Below are 6,000 nucleotides of genomic sequence, written 5' to 3'. Positions count from 1 at the left end.
GAAGTTGATCCCACCTATGATGACTATCATGATGATAATGGAGACGAGTTGGGAGAAGACGCTGAACTCGAAGGTGACTCGGGTCCGCTATTAGTAGCACGACGGATCTGTTTAGCACCTCAAGTTTTAGAAGAACCATGGCTGCGTACAAACATTTTCCAGTCTACTTGTACGGTTAAAGGGAAAGTTTGCAGCTTCATTATTGATTCAGGAAGTTGCCACAATATAGTCTCTGACTACGTAGTTTGCAAATTGAGCCTTGAGAAGGAAGCTCATCCTCACCCATATAAGCTAACATGGTTGAAAGCAGGGACAGAGGTACGAGTTACCCATCGATCATTGGTGTCATTCTCGATTGGAGCAATTTACAAAGACAAAATTTATTGTGACGTTGTTCCGATGGACGTCGGTCACTTGATTTTTGGGAGACCTTGGCAGTATGATCGTGAGACAACCCATGATGGGAAACGTAACTGCTACCGTTTTGTTTTTGATAATCGCACAATCACACTCTTACCGAATGAACCCTCTCTTCCATCACCAGCGAATCAAACTACTTGTCCAGCACCTACTCAGCCGGTTGAGTCTTGTTCAAAACCTGCTTTGATCTGTTCGGTTAGTGCATTTGAGGAAGAGCTACGACAGACTGGTTTCGCTTTGGCTTTACTGTCCGTTTCAGACAGAGCCGTAAGTTCTCAGCCACTTAACATGGCTTTTAGCCCACTCCTTGAAGAATATACAGATGTGTTTCCAGACGACTTGCCAAAGGAGCTACTTCCGTTAAGAGATATTCAACATCATATTGACTTGGTGCCAGGAGCTTCACTGCCTAATAGACCGCATTATCGGATGAGTCCACAGGAACATGACGAGTTATGTTGACAAGTCGAAAGCTTATTGTCGAAAGGACATATCCGCGAGAGTCTCAGCCCATGTGCAGTACCAGCTCTATTAATTCCAAAGAAAGATGGATCTTAGCGTATGTGTGTTGATAGTCGTGCTATCAATAAGATAAAAGTGCGTTACCGTTTCCCTATTCCACGCCTCGATGACCTATTAGATCAAATTGGCACCGCTACAATCTTCTCCAAAATTGATCTAAAGAGCGGTTATCACCAGATTAGAGTTCGTCCTGGAGATGAATGGAAAACAACTTTCAAAACTCGGGAAGGTTTGTTTGAGTGGCTTGTTATGCCCTTTGGATTATCTAATGCACCAAGCACTTTTATGCGAGTAATGAATCAAGCTCTTCGTCCTTTCATTGGAAAATTCGTGGTGGTCTATTTTGATGATATTCTTATATTTAGTTCTTCCTTGGCCGACCACCTTGTCCATATTCGTGAAGTCTTGAGTGTTCTACGGAAGGAAAGACTTTTTGCTGCCAAACAAAAGTGTCAATTTGGTACAGACCATGTCTTGTTCTTAGGATATATGATATCCAAAGACGGTTTATCAGTGGATATTTCAAAATTCGAATCCATCAAGTCATGGCCAGTTCCACGGACAATCTCAGATGTTCGTAGTTTTCATGGTTTGGCGTCATTTTACAGACGGTTTGTTGCAAATTTCAGTAGTATTACGGCTCCAATAACTGACTGCATGCGTGAAGGGAAGTTTGAATGGACGCCTGCTGCGAATCAGGCTTTTGAGATCATCAAGACAAAGTTAACAACAGCGCCGGCACTCGTCTTACCCGATTTCTCTCTAACCTTTGAACTCCATTGCGATGCATCAAAGTTGGGGATAGGAGCTGTGTTAAGCCAACAAAACCGACCAGTGGCATATTTTAGTGAAAAATTAACAGGAGCTAGGAGTCGCTACAGTACGTATGACATGGAGTTTTACGCAATCATACAAGCTATTAAGCACTGAAAGCATTGCCTCTGCCATCGCGACTTTGTATTATTCACCGATCATGATGCGCTTCGCCATCTTGATAGTCAAGTGAAAGTATCTGCTAGACATGCCACATGGATTGCTTTTCTTCAACAGTTTACATTCAGTATTAAACATCAGTCTGGAAAGCTTAACCGTGTCGCTGACGCCTTAAGCCGTCGTCACTGTCTTCTCACGACAATGTTTAATTCAGTCGCAGGGTTTGCATCTTTCGGAGAATTATATGTGACTGATCCTTACTTTGCTCGTATTTGGATCGAAGTGCAGAACGGTCTTCATCGAGACTTCACGCTACAAGACGGCTTTCTGTTCAAAGGAAACCAATTGTGCATCCCGGATTGTAGCCTACGTCTGCGTATCCTCGATGAGTTGCATTCTGAAGGACATGTGGGACGAGATAGAACGCTTCAACTCGTCACAGAGCGATATTTTTGGCCTACCCTTCGCCGGGACGTGGAAAGATATATTGAACGGTGTCGTGCGTGTCAGCAAGCTAAGGGAAAGGCGTCTAACACAGGCTTATATCTCCCACTACCGACGCCTACTCAGCCGTGGACTGACATAAGTATGGATTTTGTGTTAGGGCTTCCACGTACTCAAAGAGGTAATGACTCTATTTTTGTGGTGGTAGATCGATTCTCCAAGATGTCTCATTTTATTCCCTGCAAAAGAACAACTGACGCGGTCTTGGTAGCACAACTGTTCTTTCGAGAAATATTCCGTCTTCATGGCCTTCCTACTTCCATCGTATCAGATCGAGACACACGTTTCTTAAGCCATTTTTGGCGTTCTTTATGGAAGATGCTCAACACAAGCTTGGATATGAGTTCAGCATATCATCCTCAAACAGATGGTCAGACTGAAGTCACGAATCGAGCTTTAGGGAACATGCTACGAAGTCTTGTGGGCGATAACATTAAAGCTTGGGAAACGAAGTTATCACAAGCTGAGTTCGCTCATAATCATGCTAATAATCGAAGTTTGGGTTTCAGTCCATTTTATGTGGTTTATGGCATAGTTCCTCGCGGTCCTTTGGATTTGACTGTCATGCCAGACAAGTCACGACTACATGGACAAGCCGTGGATTTTGTCGACAACCTGCAACTTGTGCACCAACAAGCTCAAACAAATTTGGAAACGACCAAGAGTTCTTTGAGTTCTTACAAGGAAGCTGCCGATAAGCATCGTCGCGAGGTTAATTTTCAGGCTGGTGATCTCGTGTGGGTGGTTCTCACTAAAGATAGATTTCCAGCGCATGAGTATAATAAATTGAAGTCCCGTAAGATTGGGCCAGTGGAAGTCATTCACCGCATCAACGCAAATGCTTATAAGCTTCGTCTTCCTGATCACATTCGTACTTCAGATGTCTTCAATGTCAAGCACTTATTTCCATACCATGGTGAAAACGAGGTTCCAGATTCAGGGACGAATCTTTCTCTACCCGGAGAGACCTGATGCCGCGCATCCTAACCTTAACGAACACGTCCTCCTTTTCCTTGTTCGATAAGGAACAAATGTTTTCCTTTTCTCTTTACGTTCTACTTTTCTTTAAGTTTTCCTTTTCCTAGATAAGTTTATTTTCCTATTTCTTAGGTTTGGCTTTCTTATAGATAGTGCTCTAAAGGTTTGTAAGAGACACGATTGATTGAATTAATAAAGAGTTTTATTGCAACCGAGTTTTTACAAGAAGTGTATTCTTGCAAACCTCAAACCTCTGTTTTTCGTGTAGCAAAACAGAGCCTCTTTTCTGATTTTCGTGGAGAAAACCAGAAACCTAACTTGTTTCTCTAGCTTTCCGGGAACGTGAGACTCAAGATTTCCATCTATCCCTTCCGCTCCATCAGCATCCGAATTGATGAAGTTTATATTCGTGGTACCCTGCTTTGTAGCCTTAACGAAGACCCAAGTGCGCCACCAGTCTCCAATGCCATAGTCTACTTAGTATGTGGCGGCGCAAACTCAACCATCACTGAAGCATTGACCAATCCCTAGTATTTGTCATTGTGCTCAACACATTAGAGACGATTTTGGTCAATCCAAGTGAATGCAGTATCAAAGCCAATCTTCCGACTGGCACGTGCGAAATCATTCCACCGGACGGCGCACTCACTGCCTCAGTTAATCTTGTCAACATCATCATCAGGGGTCTTCTTTTTATCGCTAACTATGCCGCTGGTGCATTTCTCAACGAGGATCCCCCATAAACTATACCGTGTGACTTGTATGTGTGTACGGTGGGATTTTTTGCATGATCCTATATTACTTAGGGAGATATAAAAGTGATATATATGCTCCATAAATAATGTGTATAGTATTTATCTAAAATGATACTCCCTCTATTTCAAAAATTTATGTTTTAAGTTTTTTACATTTATTAAGAAAAAAAAATCAGATTTTAACTAGTAATACATTATTTTCCGTTATCATATATTTCTCATAACTTTTAACAAATAAAATCTTTATAAGCACTACTATGTTTTTTTAAGTTTACAATTTACGATTAATTTATGTATTGAAAATATAAAACATATATTTGTTTGAACAACCTTTTTTTTCAAAATATAGATTTTTTGAAAAGTAAGGAGTAGTAATTTGGCTGCCGATACAAAAACAATGATGTTTTGTGGCTCATACAGTTAAGTATAGTGTCGATTAACAGAGTACACCAAAAGTCAAATGGTTTATATGATTTTCTGGTTATAAGAATTACAAAAACAAGCAAAGGCCCAAGCAATTGAATGAATAATTGAAAACCAAGTGAATGTCTTCACGTCTTCATTGCTTCTTGTTCTGTTTCTCTGGATCTTTACCGGCCGTTTCCGACGAACCTAGCCGGAGATTCAGGTGTCCATCTTTTCTCTAGAGTTTTTGGGGAGGTGTCATGAAGCCTTTGAGCCCTTCGTCGACGCCTTTTTAGTCTCATCGGCGCTCAAAGATTTGAGTCAGATCGGAGCCGCAGAGGTCCGTTGGAATCTCAAACATAGCCGCCTCCTTTTTCTTCTTGGTACCTTCTTGCTCCTGCTGTTTTCTCTCCAAAGGCTAGCAGTGCTTCAGACAACAATCCACGACAATCCCTGTGGCTGTATTATCTTCCCTTTTGCACGCTGTTGTTGCCTTATGTGCTTATCGGTGTTGATTTTGCTTCCTCTCGATTTTGTCTGCTTTTGTTCAGTTTCCTTCTATTTCTTCTTCTTCTTTCCAGACGTGGGTCGGTGACTTTGGTCTCTCTAGGCTCTTGGTGTACTCGGAGACGACGGTGAACTCGGCTTCTTCGTCTGATTACGTTTGCACGGGCCCACAAGGTACGCCCGGTTATTTGGACCCGGATTATCACCGGTCTTTCCGGTTAACTGAGAAGAGTGACGTGTATAGTTACGGCGTCGTTTTGATGGAGTTGATGACTAGGATGAACGCTGTTGACCAACGTCGTAAGAAGAGAGACATGGCTTTGGCTGAACTGTTTGTCTCAAGCTCCAAATGGGTCTTCTGGATCAGGTTGTTGACCCGTTGATTGCGTCGACGACGACGACGGTGGTATGCGGCGGTTGCTGAGCCGGCGTTCTGGTGTGTTGCGGTTGATAAGGATGATCGTCCGGACGCAAAGGAGATTGTTGGAGAGCTCAGGTTAATTACGAGCCGTGTGAAAATGACGTGGCGAAATATTGACTCTTGGATTAGATTACGATGATGTGAAAGTGAAAAAGAGTTTGACTTGTCCCCACGTGTGCCAGCGGTGAAAGGCAAACCTTCTAAAATAACTAGAAGGAGACTCACATCAGTGTGTGTGTGTGACGTAATCCTAGTACACATAACTCGAAGTTTGTATTATGTTTGTTTATAGATTTTGTATGTGCAAGAATAGAGATTCGGAAAATTTTATTTTGATGGTTCCCGTAACCGTAAGATATCAATCTTGAGAAACCAAATTATGAAGGATATCAAATCGTATGTTTTCTATCAATGAAATCTACATGGCTCGTAACAGGCAGCACGTGTGCCAACTAGCACCTGATTCTAGAATAATATGGTTTGTTTTAGTACTACAATAAGCATCAAATTACAAAGGAGTTACGGATCTGACAACCCACATAAGAGAACTTACCA

At 42.1% G+C, this 6,000-nt stretch overlaps 1 pseudogene; it reads left to right on the top strand.

Annotated features, from left to right (window-relative positions):
• LOC106297959 overlaps positions 1-5,407 on the top strand; it is a 6,246-nt pseudogene extending 839 nt beyond the window's left edge.
• Positions 5,408-6,000: the final 593 nt, after the last annotated feature.

Source organism: Brassica oleracea, chromosome C6, assembly GCF_000695525.1.
Source record: "Brassica oleracea var. oleracea cultivar TO1000 chromosome C6, BOL, whole genome shotgun sequence".
In the NCBI taxonomy this organism is placed as follows: domain Eukaryota; kingdom Viridiplantae; phylum Streptophyta; class Magnoliopsida; order Brassicales; family Brassicaceae; genus Brassica; species Brassica oleracea.
Note: the sequence above shows the minus strand (reverse complement) of the source record. Positions and strands in the feature narration are given on the sequence as shown.